Here is a 19,787-nt window from a genome sequence, read left to right on the forward strand (position 1 = left end):
AGTCTAGGTTATCCAATTAGGGTTTAAGCTGTAACCCTTAAGGAGTCTACAAGTATAAATGGACCCTATGGGATAGAGAATTCGGTACCCATCTAAAGTAAAGATACTATGGCCGAATTCCTCCCCTCTCCTCTCTCTCAAATCATCCTCCTTGCTAGTTGGTGTTTGTAAGCCATTAGAGGAGTGACAATTGTGACTCTAGAAGCTCCAAGACAACAAGATCAACAAGGAATTCAAAGGTATGATTCTAGATCTGTTTCAATATTGTTATTACACCTAAATAGTCATTAGAAGTCTTGGATTCAAAGCATGTTTGATTAGAAATCCTAGATCCAAGCATTAGGGTTTTGCATGCGCACATAGGAAAGTTCTTATGGCTAAAACTCATCAGTGGTATTAGAGCCTAGCTTGGTTTTCATTGAATTGTTGCTTGATTGTATGAAACTAAACTGGAAAAATTCTATTTTCATGTTTCTGAGTAATGGACTCGGTGAGTTCCAAAGTGGACTCGACGAGTAGGACTGACTCAGCGATTCCCTTTGTGTACTCGGCGAGTCCGAGCGTCAGGATTAGCCAAAAACGGAATTTTTTTCATATTTATCTTATGGAAATTTACCTTAATAATATTAGATCAATCCCAATCCGATTTTGTGATATATATGACTATATTTTTGATCTAATTGAAGATAATTATCAATTAATAAAATATTTGATTTCCTTATATGATAATTATTAATCAAATATGGATAATTATGTGATTAGATTATTTGTTATTTGATCCTTTATGTTTTAAAAATGTTTAAAACTTGTCCTCAAGATTTGAAATTTATGTTTGTGATTAAAAGTTTAATTTAGACAATTTAAATTTCAAACCCTAGAATTTTACAAGTTTAAAATACAACCCTATACTAGTATAATATTACAAGATTAATATATATATATATATATATATATATATATATATATATATATATATATATATGTATGTATAACTTAAATGCTTGTCTTACCGTTAGTAGGCCTCATTCACGAAGCCGGTCTATAAGGTGGGTATAAGGTTGCGGCCTATAAAATGGCGCTTAATGGGTGTACACTCACACCTACCGCTCGCTTGATTGGTGGAGGGTCGTTAGCTGAACGGGTAGGATAGGGCAACCTCATCCTCTCATGAAAAGTATAATAAGAAATACAAAGTAACTACATGGTTTCTTAAAATCCCAATCTTAGTTACTTTAGGAAAAGTGAATTGATGCAATCCCATGAAATTACACTTTGCACCTTGCTAAGAAGTTAGTGGAGCGTGTGTGGTTTACCGGCACACTAATTGGTTCTAAGCAAAGGTGGCAAAGGGTGATTCATTGTTTATCATAGTTCGATGGAGCATGTGTGGTTTACCGGCACATTGAATAAGTGATCGTTACAATGAAGGCACCACGTTAATTTGCATGGCAATTCACACCCGCTTTGTGATCCTCGGTATCCCAATCACAAACAAGAAGGGCATATCGAGATTTAAACATGCCATTGAAAAGTTTCAATGAATCTCATCCGAACCTAGGAATTCTCAATACATTTAGGACTTAAAGTTATGATTTTCATGGTGGAGAATTAGTGAATCGTCATTCACTTACCTTCAAATTGTTTGCATATTAGATTACGGCATCCCTTTTCTAATATGTAAACATTGTTGTTGGATCCTAGCCCTAATTTTTCTTATTGGGTGATAATTAGGGATTCATATTCTAATCTATCTTTGTCCTTTCTATTTGTAGATGTCGAACGCTAACAATGCTGCTGCGAGTTCTTTCACTTTGATGAGCCTTTGTCAAAAGGTCACCTTTGATGGAACGAACTTTAGCGAATGGATAAGATACATTCGCACGATTGCTCGCTATGAGGATAAGGAGTATGTCCTCGATGAGAAGCTCGAGAAAATCAACCCCAAAATCGCTACTCCCGCCGAAATCACCGCTTTCGAAACTCACAAGCGTGATGCAACGAAAGTGCATTGCATCATGATCGCGACTATGAACTCCGAATTCCAAAAGTCCTACGAGGACATGTATCCGTACGAAATGCATCAAGACTTATTGGAGCGATACCATCAAAACGCGAGACAAGAGCGTTATGAGATTTTCACGAACATGATTTCCACTAAGATGGGTCATGGAGAGTCTCTTACCGTGCACTTGCAAAAGATGCAAAGGTATGTCGACCGCCTTCGCAAGTTAAATGTTGACTTTGGGGAAGACTTGGCGATCGACATGGTGCTTCACTCTTTGCCTCCGAGCTACAATCAATTTAGGATGACCTATCACATGAACAAAGAAGAGGTCACCCTAAGCAAACTCCAAGGTCTCTTGAGGGTCGCTGAGAGCAACTTCAAGGACAAGTCTGTTGCACCAACTCCCAATCCGCCCGCTGCTCCTGTCTTGGCAATTGGACAAGGAAAAGGAAAGAAGAGGAAGGCTTCTTCAAAGAACCATCGCAAGGTGAAAGCCCGAGATGGTGCCTCTTCTAGTGGGACCAAAGTTGATCCCGCTAAGCCCTGCTCTAATCCGAAGGAGGCAGAGTGCCACCACTGCCACAAGATAGGACATTGGAAAAGAAGCTGCCCGGAGTACCTGCAAGCAATCAAGGAAGGAAAGATCAAGCCATCTTTCGCAGGTATATATACAATTAAATCTAATGATTCCCACAATACTTCTTGGGTTCTTGATACCGGTTGTGGTTATCACATTTGTTCTAATGTGCAGGGACTAAGAAGAAGTAGAGACGTGGAGCATGGAAGAATAAATCTAATCATGGGGAACAGAAGATCGTCGCCTGTGACCAAGATTGTAGTGTATTCTTTAGTGCTTAGGAATAGTTTGTCTTTAGATTTGAACAATTGTTGCTATTCGCTAGAAATGGCTAGAAACATCATTTCTTTTCATGGTTTGTTTAGACAAGGTTTTAGATTTTCTTTTAATAATGAGAATGGTTCTATTTTAGCTTATCTAAATGGTGTCTTTTACTTTGAAGCTATGCCATGTAATGGAATTTTTGAAACTGTTATGATTGTTGATAACTTAGGAAATGATGTTTTGTACTTGGATTCTTCTAATAGTATGGATAAAGCATCCTTATGGCATTGTCGTCTTGGACATGTCAACATGAAACGCATAGCCCAACTCCAAAAGGATGGAGTGTTGGAGTCATTCGACCTTAGGGAAGATGACACATGCGAGTCTTGTTTACTTGGAAAGATGACTAAGTCACCCTTCGCTGGTACGTGCGAAAGGGGTGAAGGTCTATTGGACCTCATACATACCGATGTGTGTGGACCGTTTAGATCTACCACGAAGGATGGTAACCGCTTCTACGTGACTTTTACCGATGACTATAGTAGATATGGGTATATCTACTTAATCAAGTAAAAGTCAGAAACTTTTGAAAAGTTCAAAGAGTTTAAGAATGAAGTGGAGAATCAATTGGGCAGGAAGATCAAGATGCTTCGATTCGATCGAGGAGGAGAGTACCTAAGTCTTGAATTCCATGATTATCTCAAGGAGTGTGGAATAGTTTCACAATTGACGCCACCTAGGACATCACAATTGAATGGTGTGGCAGAAAGGCGTAATCGAACCTTGTTGGACATGGTTCGCTCTATGATGAGTCGTGCTTCGCTATCTATCTCTTTCTGGGGGTATGCCTTAGAGACTGTCGCCCATATCCTTAACCGAGTCCCTACTAAGAAGGTTGCGAAAACACCTCACGAGATGTGGACGGGGAAAGCTCCTTCGTTGGCACATATCAAGGTTTGGGGTTGCGAGGCTTTCGTAAGACGAGATACTCACAACAAGCTCGAACCTCGTAGTGAGCGATATATTTTCATCGGCTACCCGCAGAAATCCTTTGGATATCTCTTCTATAGAATGAAGGATAATGTTGTCTTTGTTGCGAGGAGAGGAGTTTTCCGAGAGCGAGAACTCATAGGCCAAGGAGATAGTGGGAGGCAAATCGATCTTGAAGAGATTCAAGAGTCGATAGGTGAAGGAACCTCAACCGCTGGCACTCAACCCGAGGAGGAAACTCTGGTTGAACCGATTGACATATCATTACCTCTTAGACGTTCCGAGAGAGTTAGATTTCAACCCCTGTTATATGGTTTTCATATTACTACCGAAGGGGACACGTATATTAGTGATAGTACAGTAATAAACCTTGATGAACCTAATAGCTATAAGGAAGCCATGGCAGGCCCGGAGTCTGCGAAATGGAAAGAGGCAATGGATAGTGAGATCCAATCCATGTATGATAACCAAGTTTGGAATTTGGTTGATAATGTACCTGGACGTAAGACCGTTGGGTGCAAATGGATCTTCAAGAAGAAGACCGACGTGGATGGAAAAGTACACACGTTTAAAGCGCGACTAGTTGCGAAGGGCTTTACTCAAACTCCCGGAGTTGACTATGAAGAGACCTTCTCACCAGTTGCGAAGATAAAATCTATTAGAGTGATGCTAGCTATTCCCGCATTTCATGATTATGAGATTTGGCAAATGGATGTCAAGACCGCTTTCCTTAACGGGAAGTTGGCTGAGGATGTTTACATGGCTCAGCCAGAAGGGTTTGTGGATCTGAAGCATCCGAATAGAGTGTGTAAGCTTGAGAAGTCCATTTATGGACTTAAGCAAGCATCTCGCAGATGGAATCTTTGCTTCGATGAGAAAGTCAAAGAGTTTGGATTTGTACGAAGCGAAGATGAGTCGTGTGTATATGTCAAAGCCAGTGGGAGTGTAGTAAGCTTTCTCGTTCTATATGTCGATGACATATTACTCATAGGAAACGACGTCCCGACTCTGCAGGAGGTTAAGTCCTGGCTCGGGAAGTGCTTCGCTATGAAGGACCTCGGAGAGGCTTCTTAAATTTTGGGAATAAGGATAGTAAGAGAAAGAAGTAAGAGACTAATAGGACTTAGTCAGAACACTTACTTAGAGAAGGTACTAAAACGTTTTAGTATGGAAAACTCGAAGAAGGGAGAATTACCGATACAAAACAATGCCAAGTTGAGTAAGAGTCAAAGTCCGAGTACCGAAGCCGAGATAGCTGAAATGAGCCGAGTTCCATACCCTTCCGTAGTTGGCTCAATTATGTACGCTATGACTTGTACTCGCCCTGATGTAGCCTTTTCTTTGAGCATGGTTAGTAGATATCAAGGGAATCCAGGCAGAGCCCATTGGGTTGCGGTGAAGAATATACTTAAGTACCTTCGGAGGACGAAGGAATGGTTCTTAGTCCTTGGAGGGAGTGATGACTTGAAGGTGCGAGGGTATAGTGACGCCAATTTTCAGACCGACAGGGACAACTATCGTTCACAGTCGGGCTGGGTCTTTACCCTGAATGGAGGAGCAGTAACTTGGAAGAGTTCCAAGCAGGAAACCGTAGCTGATTCAACGTGCGAATCAGAGTACATCGCAGCGAGCGAAGCGTCGAAGGAGGCAATATGGCTAAAGAACTTCATTGGTGATCTTGGAGTTGTACCTGCCATAAAGGAGCCCATGGAGATTTTCTGTGATAATGAGGGAGCAGTTGCCTTGACCAAGGAACCGAGAGATCATGGTAGATCACGACATATCGACAGAAAATATCACTTTATTAGACATCGTGTAGAAGAAGGACAACTCGTAGTGAAGAGAATATCATCAGAAGATAACCCAGCAGATCCGCTTACGAAGGGACTGAGTAGGGTTAAGCATTTGCATCATGCTAGGAGTATTGGGCTGAAAGATGATATTAGTATAGATTAGATAGTATTAGAAACGTGTAATAGATAAATGTAATTAACATTTGATGATTAAATAAAGGAGTTTTATTTATAAGTAATGTTACTGTCTTATGTTAATTGTTTAACTGTTGTTTCACTTTGCATGTTTTTACTTCCAGAATAATTGAGTTTATTAAGAATAATCGAATTGTTCAAATAGTCCACAATCGTTCATGTGTCGGAAGTAGATATGAATGAAGATTGTCATGAATAGGTGTGTAGAGTGTCTAAATGGTGTTAGACATAGCAAAAGATTGCCGCAACGTTCATGAGTGCTTATGAACTAGGTTTGAGCATTGGAACAAACCCGCGCTTGCTGGAATCACCTTATGGAATGTGATAATAAATGGGTGGCCGCGAGACGATAATATCATATAGTCTTAAAACCTAGATATATGGTTTGTTATTGGTTAATTTATTGTACATTGATAATGTGAAAACTCATTGGTAACTCGATGTTATAAAATGCATTGTTGTGTATAGTTGGTTAATGAATAAGTAAATGCATATAAGTCGAAGTTTATCTGTAACTTTTATCCTAAGAAGGAAAAAGTGATATCTCGGCCGCTCGATGATTTGATTTGACTTATGTGCCGGGCCCGGTCAGAACTGAATTGATGTGTTCGATAAAGTTCTATGTCAAATAAATCGGAGATCGAGAAACCAAATGCTAGACTAACTATTCCATAGTATTGTTAGCATGATATCTAACAGAGGACTGTACGATCCCTTATCTAAAGGACAAGATTGATTAGATCAGAGTTTGACAGCGTCTTTGAGAGCTACGATTTCAAATTGGAATGTATCTGCGCATATAGTTACTAGACTTATCCAAGTGGGAGACTGTTGGAATAGTGTCTAAGGTTGCAACTATATTAGGCAAGTATTTGACCCAATTGTGCATGGTCCTTTTGGGTTGCCTTCACCATAGCAACTTGATAGGATGATTTATTAAGAGAGAGTAAATATTATTAGTATATTATGAGAATAATATAAAGAATAATATATAGTTATTTGATTAATATAAGTCATATATTAATTAGTATTAATTTGGTGACTTAAGGAGATTAATTAAATAAGAGGGTATAAACTATCAATTGTTTGATAGTTACACTTTAGACTGTAAATCCTTATTGGATAGAGTATGGATGAATTATAGGGCTTGGGATAGCCTCAAATTCGTCCAAGGGTTATCAAAGTAAGGATTAGGATCACTTAAAGTCTAAGTTATCCAATTAGGGTTTAAGCTGTAACCCTTAAGGAGTCTACAAGTATAAATAGACCCTATGGGATAGAGAATTCGGTACCCATCTAAAGTAAAGATATTCTGGCCGAATTCGTCCCCTCTCCTCTCTCTCAAATCATCGTCCTTGCTAGTTGGTGTTTGTAAGCCATTAGAGGAGTGACAATTGTGACTCTAGAAGCTCCAAGACAACAAGATCAACAAGGAATTCAAAGGTATGATTCTAGATCTGTTTCAATATTGTTATTACACCTAAATAGTCATTAGAAGTCTTGGATTCAAAGCATGTTTGATTAGAAAGCCTAGATCCAAGCATTAGGGTTTTGCATGCGCACATAGGAAAGTTCTTATGGAAAGCCTAGATCCAGATACCTCTCGTTTGAGCCTGGATGAACGGGGTAGCGAGTTCTTGTGTGTTTCGTTTGTGATCGCGTCTTCGAATCTACCAACCTCAGCGTCCAGATCCGGCTCATGGAATAACGTACCCTGCCGCTCTTGCCTTCTAGGTTCTTATAATTGGTGGGGATTGTACATTTTCGTGTCGTAGATGTAGTGCCTCCAAGTCTCTAAGGTGACTACTACTGCTTGCAATTATAGGTTATGAGTTACCTAATCGACCCCATACGTCGTTAACCATCCTGTGGCATAGACGATGACCTTCTCTCGTTGTATTAACATGCATCCCAAGCCCTGATTTGATGTGTCACTACAGGCCGCAAAGTCTTTGATCACTTCTGGTAGTGAAAATATTGGAGCTTTACATAGGGTCTGTGTTAGTTTCTGGAACATGGTTTCTTACTTCTTCCCTTAAGTAAAATTTTGGTCCTGATTGTCGCTCCAGCGGGTTTTCACCGTTGTGTCAGCTGCTTAGATCGATAGGGAGGGTATGAGTTCGGTTTTTATGACTTGGTTCTTTTGAATGGCAGAATGTTCGTTTGTAGTACTGGGTAGCTCTGTCTCGGAGTTAGTGGTAAGGCTCGTACCTAGTCCATCTGTCATTTCCTCGTGCATACAGGTTGTATATAATTAAGATTTATAAGATAGTTGATGGGTGTCCCTGCCCCAAGCCCACAACCAGACAAGGAATAGGAAATAAGGCGGGAACACTCATCTAACGTTCGTGGAATCTTAATTATACCCAACTCTTCGCATATACACATAGTAGTGATAGGTTATCCGCATTTCGTCCGATGTCTCCGAGATTGATCTTGATCTGCTATATGAGAGATACTCTCGAAGGATCTACTAGGAATACTTTGAAAAGGTTTTAGAATGTATGCCACACCTCTAGAGAGTGCTTTAGGGTTTCACAATAGGGAATGACCCGAGCATCAGAGTCCGATTTGGGGTTGCGAGAGACGAGGGTTTCGCTATCTAGTTGGTTAGGGGCATGGTCTTCTCCTAACATATACAATTGATAAGGTGATGTCCCAAGCCAATCCATAACGAATGAAGACATCAGATTTTCTTATTGACACATGTATTAAGTTGTGTTTGTATGAGATATTTGTTAGACTGATAGTGCATCCTGTGTTTCTTGTCAGTGTGTTCTGTTTTAATCGATGTTATTGTTACTGTAAATAATTAATACCAAAACAACTAGTACTGGTGGTAAGTGTGTTCTGATAGCTAGTAATGATACGTTATAACATGATCCCCGATAGATCACTCTATGATCAATCGGTATATGTAAGTCGTATGTCACTTGATATTGATGAAACCGACGAGTAAATGGATCTACCCTAGCCCAACTACTAGATGTGGAACAGGAATTAGGACAAAATTATTCACTTTGAGTCCGTAATATTTTAATTTTAAGTAACCCTGATGTATACATCAAGTCATCACAGTTCACATATAAGCGTTTTGATTTGATAGAGCGAGTGAAAGCATTTTTACTACTTCTTGATAGACGGTAATTTTAGCAAACATACTAGAACCATACAAACATACGTTACGTAGCTAGACTTGTTTTTGAAACGATCATAAATGTCTAATAAGGTTCCTTGTTGCTTCTGCTGGTTCGGTTGTCACACTCCTCATGCTCCTCCGTCATTCCTCTCAGTTGGGCAGTCCCTTTTGAGGTGTCTCGTTTCACCGCATAGGTGGCATGCTGAGTTTACATCAGTGTTGGTGTTTGAAGAGACGTGTCGGGTCCGGTTTCTACAGGAGCGGGAAGTGTGTCCGTTCTTGTTGCAGTTTTTATAATGCAACACCCGGCAAACCCCATTGTGGTGGTAGCTACACTTGTTACACTTTGGAAGTTTTCCAATATACCGTTTGGCCAGTGTTTGAGTGACAGGTCTTGTGGCAAAGGCCGAGGCATGCATAATGATCATTGTTGTAATTGTAGGGGCAGCTACGTTTTGTTGTCTTTTAGCGAGTTTTTGAGTAAGAGTGTGATTCTTTTTGTTCCAAAACATTTGTTTCTTGCTCTTTGGATTGTAGTCTATGACGTCTTCATTGGTAGACACCCATTGGTGTCCTCGATGGTTACTGTGGCTAGTATTGTTGGCACTGCCTCCTACTTCGCTGGTGTTGTTAGCATTGAGTTGCGCCATGACGGCTGATACTGCTTCCGTGATTGCAGTTTGAAAAGTAGCAGAGCCTATTTGTAGGATTGGCACCTTGCTTGTTGGTTGGTTCCCTCCTTTTGATGACATAGTCCTGTTACATGGTGAGGGACGATTTCGCGAGTTGTGACTATCATTGCTAGTTACATTCTTATGAATTATATAAATAAATTTTGCACTTTGTTATGCTATTCCCAATGTTTCCCGCTAAACATCCGCAAGATGGAGTTATGGTAGTGGATAGAAGTGGGTTTTGTACGAGCGTTAAGTCTTACTTATCCTAGTACTATCTTTCCCCTTACCCACTTAGTTGTGGAGTGCTGATTGGATTTGATGCAATAACGCTAGTATGATCGCATTCTATAGGTCCACGAAAAAAGCACCTTTCAACACTGATGTTTAAAAAAAGTGAGATGATAATGAGTCATTAATGGAGGCTTATACGTCGTGAGTTATCTACTAAGTTATCTTAGTTCTGAGTGTATCATGTTCCGGCTTTTATAGTATTTAGAAAATGACTCATAATAGAGGTCTATGGAAACAAACTTATGAATTTGTAGTGGTTATCTTCTTATGAACATCTGTGAACTAAATAAGTTGACGCCATTTGATACGAAAGACAAAATAACCCTAACGCATAGTGTGAGCAGTGAAATTACTAATTCAGTAGGTTGTATTAGTTTATTAACTATTAGTGTGACGTATACAGTGCTCGGTCTCTTCATGTATCCAAGGAATTGGTTTATCTATTTTATGTTCATGATATGATTATCCTAAGTTTGGCTGTAGAGATTTGTTTCCTTCGGGTATTCCCAAGGTGTTCCTGTTCGCTGTAGATGTGTTGAATCCTTACTACATCATGCTTTAAACTTTGTTACTGGTCTCCATTATTTCGTGATGGAGGGTCGGACCCCGAATATCCGAGCGAGTTTCTTATATATGGTTATGCTATGGTAAGGCTCAGTATCATTTACTCTGGTGTTCTTACTCTACGACTTATCCCATCTCAGATTCCTCTTCACGAATCTTTTCTCGTCCTCAATCGACTCCTCTAATGGTTGTTGTGGTGGAGGGGCTATGCCTATCTATGTTGTTTTTGCTAGAATAGGGGTAGAAGAGATAATTAATAGACGTCTAATCCTATAATTACTTATAGGGGTGATCCTCATTAGTCACTTCTATAACCACATAGTGCATACCAGTTATACATAATCTGAGATAAAATAGACCTTCGTATAACTGACTCTACTCTAAGTCCACAACCAAACAAGGAACCGGAAGTAGAGCAATAGTCATAGATTTTGAGTCTATAATATCTTTAATTATATATAACCTTAGCGTATGCACTCAATCATTATAGACCTACTAATAGGGGTCTTTAGTTTTCACATAAGTTGGTTATAGTATCACAAAATACTCCTATAGTATTTTAATGTTGGTCTTATGTTCTCAATGTTTCTTTGTAGATAGAGTTGATAAGTTTTTAGACTTGTTGCAACACCACAACCATTCCCGGGAATATGCTAATCACTTCTCGTTAGCTGAACGGGTAGATAGAGTTGGTAAGTTTTTAGACTTGTTGCAATTCTTTCCTTGTAAAAATAATGTTTGTTCCAGAAAAATCCAATATTTCCCTTTTAAATGTATTGTAGCCTTAAATGTTAAAGACTAAAAAGTAAAAGTATTATCCATACTTCAGATAAATCATACAAGTTTAAATCGACATAAACTCATTTAATTGAAAGAAAAAAACCGGTACTTTGCAATGTACCCCTTTGTGTCTAAACCTGGTACTTTGTATTTGTACCCATTTATATGAAGACCCGGTACTTTTTAATGTACCCCTTTTTATATAAACTCGGTCCTTTGTATTCGTACCTTATTTATATGAAGAGCCGGTACTTTGTAATGTATCCCTTTTTATATAAACCAGGTACTTTGTATTCGTACCCCATTTATATGAAGACTCGGTACTTTGTAATGTACCCCTTTTTATATAAACCCGGTACTTGGTATTCATACCCCATTTATATGACGACCCGATACTTTGTAATGTACCCCTTTTTATATAAATCCGGTACTTTGTATTCGTACCCTATTTATATGAACCGAAAACCTTTTGTAATGAGTTTCAAAATGTAACTAAAGCATAAACTATACCTATTATAGTTTATCAAAAGGTTTGTAACATATAGTAAACCTTTTCTGTGTAAGTAGAATGTATAGCAAAAATATGACTATGTTTATTAAGCCTCGTCATGCACTAGTTGTAATAATGAGGAGCTCTTACAATTTAGTGAAATTTTTTCTATAATATAATTATATCCCAACAGATAACACATGCTAAATATGAAGCTATCAAAGATTTACACCTTGCTCAACATTTTACAAAGTTTTATAAAAGTTGAAATCTGGAAATTCATTTTTTACCATTTCTGCACTGATTTAGAAAAATCATACGAAATCTAACACTAGATCCGTAAACTATGAGATTTTATATAATTTGTCTAGTTTGTTCACAAATTTTATTATGATTTTAAGAAGCCCGTAACTGGTGTGAAAATGTTCATACTCATGGATAGGTCCGAATTCGTAGCTAAAGTGATAGACAGTTTTGTAAAAATCACCATAAATTGTAGAAAATCATATGGACATGTGAAAGTATTCATTGTAAAGGTATAAACCTGAAATATTATCACCTAATACAGTTTTGAAAACTAAGAAGTTTAAGATTTCCAAAAATAGTTCGCGAATGAACATTAACTTTTTAGTTGAAAGCTAATGTTTGAGTTTAGTTATGTTGTTGGTGTTTTTACTTGTATCCCCCCCCCCCCCCTTAAAACTTGAAGAAAACATGAAAATGTGGGGGGTATGAACTCACCTTGAGTGATTTCTTAGGATGGATGATGAATAGAAGAAGTTTCCAAGTCAAGAACACTTGGGAGATGGTTGAAGATTCGAAGATCTAGCAACAATTATGATGATATTTGTGTAAGTAACCCATTATTTGAGTGAAGGGGTGTAAGATAATCAAGTGTAGGATGAAGTTACTAACCAAAATTGGAGGGGAGTGCTCAAGATCAACCTTCAAATTCGAGTTTAGAGAGAGAAATGGATTTGATTCTAGGTGAAAGAGTGAAGAATGTGGGAGGAGAAATGAAGATTCACAGCCTTGATCACCCTCATATGCTGAAGAAAGAGGATGAAAGGACAAATAATTGACTAATTAGTGATGAATAGTGATTGGATATGGCCCTGGAGTGGGTGTGGGGATTGCTTGTGTCATAACTTAAAAGTAAAGTCAACACTTCACCTCAATATCTTACCCACTAGAATGACATGTTTAAATCTTGATTATACCCTTCAGGTTTGTGACTGGGATAATGAGGATCACAAACAAAGTGTGAATAATCATGCGAATTAACTTGGTACTCTTGACTTTATCACATAATCAATGTGTCGGTTAACCACACACACTCCATTGATCTTATGATAAACATCAAGCTACCTGTTTTCACCCTTACTAGTCTATGATAGTGTGGCGGTTAACAAGACACGCTCCATTAACGACTTGGTAGGGTGCAAAGTGAAATTTCGTGGATTTGCATCAATTTCACATTTTCCTAAAGTAACTAAGATTGGGAATTTAATTAACCATTTAGTCACTTTATTACTATCATTATACTTAATGAAAATTATAGTCCTATCCTACCCATTCGGCTAACGACCCTCCACCAGTCAAGGAAGCGGTGGGTGAGAGTGGACACCCATTAAGCTACCATTTTATAGGCAGCACCCTTATACCCGCTTATAGACCGACTTCGTGAATGAGGTAAGACTGACTTGATCTTATATATATATATATATATATATATATATATATATATATATATATATATATATATATATATATATATATATGTTGTTAACCTATAATATTATAATAGTATAAGGGTTGAATTTTAAACAATTAAAATTCTAGGGTTTGGAATTAAAGTATTCTAAATTGACATTACAAATTTCAAAACTTGAGGGCGAGTTTTGAAACTTGTCAAAACTTCATAACCTATGAGTTTTAATGACTTTTAAGGAAAAGACTTTTGGAATTCCATAACTTGAGGACGAGTTATGGAGTCCATTAAAAGGCATTTAGATCAATAATTAAACTAACAAGCAAGTGTCAAACAATATAATCTACCAAAAACTCATAAGCATGGATAATTCAAATCAACAATTTTCAAGAATCATATAAAGTAACAGAAAACTTGAAATTTTGACAATTATTATTGAAATTAGATTACCATTATCATTACCACATCAAAAACATGTTTATAAGTTCAAAAACAGTTTAGAGTAATGATCCTAGTCCAATTCCAGCCTTAAAAATTGAAAATCTGTAATCTGGAACACCAACTCGTCGAGTGCATGAACTGACTCAGTGAGTTGGATGAATTTATGCTTGTACTAGGCGAGTACACTTTCCAGACAGCCAAAATTTTTATTTTTCAAGCTATAGACACAAGTTGCATCAAGTATAATTGAAAGCAAGCCTAGGATCTGATACCACTGAAGGGCTTTGAGCATTCTAACACTCCTAAGGTGTGCATGCAACCCTAGAAACCTTGGATCTATGTTTTCTCTATTATACATGCAAACTTTCATGTTTCAAAGGTTTCATCCCAACTAGCATATCATGAAGTCTATGTAATACAAAAAACTAGTACCTTTTCTTGTAGCTTGATTCCTTGAGCCTTTAAGAGCCTAGCACCCCAAGTGTGATGCCTCAAATTCTTCATACAATACCACCAACAAATGGAAGAAACTTGAGAAGAGATATACACTCAAGAAATCGATTAGCACTTCTTATAAAGACTCTAGGTGCCATTTCATGAGCTACGAGGCTTCTTATATAGTGTGCACATTAGGGTTACACCATGTAACTCATGACTTTCCACATTCCTCATGATCCATGGGTTTTAACCTCCATGGAATATCCATGGGTCACCACATGGGTTTAGCACAACATGAAGAACTATGTATCATAAGCCCACTTTATAAGAATGAATGATTTACCAAATCAATCCACATTTGTTTAATTAGTCTCTTTTGATCACAAAATTAATTCCAAACTAATTCTTGATCAATACTAATTAAATAATATTATTTCATATTAATATATTAGAACTTATAATATATTAATAAATCATAGATATCCTATTCTCAAAAGTCCATCCTTTAGATTGTTTCGTTGCCATGCAACCTAAATGGACCATGCTACTCTCGGCTCAAGTACATACCAATTATAGTTATAGGCTTAGACACTAAACCCAACAATATTGGAGTTTAACTCAAAATGGAAAGCTCATACTTGCTAAAACTGGAGACTTTATAGCTATAGAAACCAAGATAAGTTCAGATCTGAAGTTGCTAGAATAGCCCTAATCTTAAACATGAAGAGATCTAGAAGGAGGAAAGTCAAGGTAACGACTTGTTGACTTCAAAATGATGGCAATAAGTAGATGAGTCTTATCTACCAGCTCCTCTATGCTCCAATCCTCTTATACTTTAAGTCTTCTTCTTCCAAATCACCTTCCAAGCTTGAGAATCACACAAAATGGAGGGAACGCTAGAGTTAGAGTTTCAAAGTTCAAGGGGACGGTGAGGGGAGGCCAATGGAGGCTAATGACCCTTTAAATAGGGTGAAAATCCCTGAAAATTAGGGTTTCATCCTCCAGCTCCAACTCGTCGAGTCGTTTCCTCCGACTCATCGAGTTGGTTACTTAAGTTATGCAGCCAATTCAGTTCCTACTCGACGAGTCAGGGCTTCCAACTCGTCAAGTCGGTCTTTCAAAATGAAAATATAAGACTGAAAAGTTTATACCTGAGAGTCGGGGTATTACAGAAGGCTCGTAAAGCAATCCAGATAGGCTGTAGGCCTTGCGAGGCAGTCCAATCAAGCTGGTTGTTCATATTGTATGCTTGTTTGTTATGGTGTGTTGTTACTTTTGGGGAACTCACTAACCTTTGGTTTACAATTATAGTTTATGGTTTCAGGTACTTCCGGGGATTGTGGGAAGGCAAAGGCATGATCTTACGCAACTTCCTGTTTTATGTTTGCAAGTCTTGGGAAAAATTATATTTGAAATAATGTTTTTGAAACAATGACTCTTTTTTGTAAAAAACAAATATTGATTCATGGTTGGTTTTGAAAATTTTAAATTTATTGTGATTTTTGGAGTGTTACAAGTTGGTATCAGAGCCTTTGTTTGAGAGAATTGGATGAACATTCGTGTGATTCCAGACTCAAACTAGGGAACTTCAAAAGTTTTTAAGTTGGTTTTCAAAATTTTTATCCAAAGTAAATACGCAAGGATGTGTTGTGTACAATAAACCAGAGCAAGAAAGTATACCCCAAGTTACCCACATTGTTATTTGGTGTTATGTTATGTTAGAACAACATGCTGGTGGTAGGCTAGGGATCTTCAGGAAGTACATGATAGAATTTACTAATATATGATGCCTGATAACCAAGGGTTATTCTTGTATGAAATTAACATCATTATTGTTGTTGCTAAGTATATGCATCAAAATTATACATAACTAAGATTTTATAGCATGAGAATGTTTGATTTAGCCTAATTTCCTATTCCTTTTCTGGTTGTGGGATTAGGATAGAATCAAGTATTCGAATGTCTATGGAATCCAACGTTATGTATGATTAGCATACACGAGTGCTATAGGTTTGGTGGAAGTTTCATGAATGAGTTTGTGTGCGAGCAGCCAATCAGCTGAAGAATGTCTAGCCTTTCTCTAAGGAGTGAGAATATGATGTATGTGCATGCTAGTGTGTGCTATTAGGGTTGTTGTAGTGATCCTCTAAGACAAATTCAGATAGGTGTGGAAGCTAGTATGGGCCCGTACTACCAGAAGCACAAGACCCGTACACGCAACAGGGAAGTCACAACCCCTAGGATTTTGTTATTTGTAGTGGCTCTCATGGTATGAATTGCGATTTATCTGATAGTTTCTGGTTTATTTTAGTATGTTGTTCACGAGGGGATCCGGATCAGGAGCAGGAGTGAGTGGCCAGGATAGGCCAAGGATGACTGAGGACCAGGTTAGGGAGATGATTGATGTTGAGGTTGTTTCCAATGTCCGAGGGTAGATACCAGAGTTGTTTGGGTCTTTCAAGACCACCATGATAAAGTTATTTGATGACCGATACACTGCACTTTTAAGGCTGTTGTTGCGGTAGCTATCGCAACCGTCGCTTCTTTGAGGATTGGCACGCGGGGGTGGGGGTCGGGGGGGGGGGGGGGGTGGGAAGGGGAGATCCTTCTAGTATCGGGACTTCCATAATACAAACCCACCGGTGTTTGATGAAGTTTAGGATCCGATCATTTCTATGAGGTGGTTGCCCGATGTTGAGGGATGTTTATTTATTTTCTCCTGCCTAACTGACCAGAAGGTCAAGTTCGCTCTAAACCTTCTTCGGTCTGGAGCGAAGGAATGGTGGAGACTGGTTACTGGTTCATACACTTCAGAGCACAAAGCTGTTGTCTCATCGGAGCAGTTCTCTGAGATGTTCTGTTCGATATAGTTTGTAGGCCCTGTGAGGCGGTTGTGTCAGGTCGGCAGCCCGTAGAGCGGTCCGGATAGGTTGTAGGCCCTACGAGGTGGTCCGGTCATACCGAAGGCTCGTAGAGCCATCCAAATATGCTATAGGTCATGCGAGGTGGTCCAGTCAAACTCCAAGAGAGTTTCTCAAGCTCTGGAGTTCTTCAAACTCCAAGGGCATACAAGGAAGGGACTAAAACCAGCCAAATGAACTTATACTTGCATCAAGAAGAACAAAGGTAAAGATGAGAGCTTTATACCTCCAATAACCCAGAAACTTGAAAGTGATGATGGATCCAAGCCGATTCCTTGCATCCATGCACCAAAATGATCTTCCTTTTTCCTCAAGCTCCACCAAAATCCATGAATAAGGTCTTCAATAAATCAAGCAAGCTCTTAATCATCCATGGAGGCTAGGGTATCGTGATGAAGGGCTGGAAGCTGAATAGGATGCCCTAATACTTGAGATTAGGTGTTTAAATATTAAAGAAACCCTAAAACTCATGGGTTTCGGATGCAACCGCTGCCACGTGTTGGTCTTTCTCTTGTCACATAGTGACGGCCATCCGGATACGCTTTTTTTTGCATTTGGCATGCCATTTCGTGGTACAAGGTTTTTCCCAAAAACCTTACCTTTGATCCCTCTAAGTATTTGGTCAATCTATTCTAGAAAACGGGTGTTACATAAAGTATGTTGAGTAAATAAAGAAATGGATTTTAATTTAATTTAATGTTATGATTATGATTTGAATTATATTAAATTAGGAATATGAATTTAATTGATTATAATTAACAATCTAGGATTTTTAATGATTTTTTATATTTGATTTTAATTTGATTAATTTTGGATGATTTTAATTAATGATAATATTTTGAATTGTTTCAATTAGGAATATGAATTTACATAATGATAATGTAATTTGATTGGTTATAACTAAAAATCTAGGATTTTTAATGATTTTTAAAATTTGAATTTAATTTGATTGATTTTCGATGATTTTAATTTAAAATTAATATTTTGAACTGTTTTAAATTTGGAATATAATGATTTGATTGATTAAAATTAAAAATATGATTTTTTTTCTATGATTTTTAAATGTTGAATTTAATTTGATTGATTTTCGATAATTTTAAATTAATCAAGATGTTTTAAATTGTTTTAAATTAGGAATATGAATTTACATAATGATAATGCAATTTGATCAATTATAACTAAAGATCTAGAATTTTTAATGATTTTTAAAATTTGAATTTAATTTGATTGATTTTCAATGATTTTGAAATCTTAAATTAAATATTTATAATCTATATAACCCTATTTTATGTCTTGATTTATACATTTGGATCTTAACGTTTGTTGGTTAAACAAATGAATCGATTTTCAACTAAGCAAATCAGGGATGTAAAATTGGAATTGATATGCTTGTATATCTGTTGTCTCAGAAATCAAGGATGTAATCACTTGAATTTTATGAAGATCCCAAAATTTTAGGAACTACTTTTATTTAGTTTTTACATGATTTCAATTCCACAGGTTTTTTATTGTTCTTTTCGCTCTGTAAATCATTTTCTTTTCCTCCCACATCCATTTGTATTGTTATCCAAACTCATATTGATACATGTATGTCTCTATGATGTGTGGATGTGTGTATTCTCTATATGTATGTTTGTTTGCTGACAATGATGAAAAGGAAATTACAAATGTATTAGCTATAATGCAAGTTAAAGAGACTTTGTATGTATCCTATATGTGTGTATTATCTTCGTCAATTCCACAGGTAATGCATAGGTTTCTAACCAAGTATATAATAAGATTAAATATAAGAAATAAAAACACACTTTATATATATATATATATATATATATATATATATATATATATATATATATATATGTTCAGGTTCATTTCAGACCATTTTAATTTTGTGAGACCGTAAGATCAAATCTAAAAATAATTTTAAAATGCAAAATAAATGGAAAAATCCAAAATTTCTTTTTTTAAATATTATTTTCGGAACTTGAATTAACTAAAATAAATAAAAAAAAATTCTGTTTTTTTTTAAAAAATACGTGAAATATTCTAAATAGAATATATTACACTGACATATTCTAAAAAATAATTTAAAAATGCAAAATAAATGGAAAAATCAAAAAAATTCTTTTTTTAAATATTATTTTCGGAACTTGAATTAACTAAAAAAAATAAAAATAAAAATAAAAAAAATTCTATTTTTTTTAAAAAATACGTGAAATATTCTAAATAGAATATTACACTGTACATATTTTAAAAATAATTTTAAAATGCAAAATAAATGGAAAAATCAAAAAAATTCTTTTTTTAAATATTATTTTCGGAACTTGAATTAACTAAAAAAAATAAAAAATAAATAAAAAAATGCGTTTCACGGTCTCACAAAATTAAGCCGTCTCACATGAACCTAACCTTATATATATATATATATATATATATATATATGAGGGTTCAATTGAGAAGAAAAAGGTTGAGAATGGGGGAATCATTCTCAGTCACTCATTTATTTTTATC

Source organism: Lactuca saligna, chromosome 2 (assembly GCF_052625555.1).
Source record: "Lactuca saligna cultivar CGN05327 chromosome 2, ASM5262555v1, whole genome shotgun sequence".
NCBI lineage: Eukaryota > Viridiplantae > Streptophyta > Magnoliopsida > Asterales > Asteraceae > Lactuca > Lactuca saligna.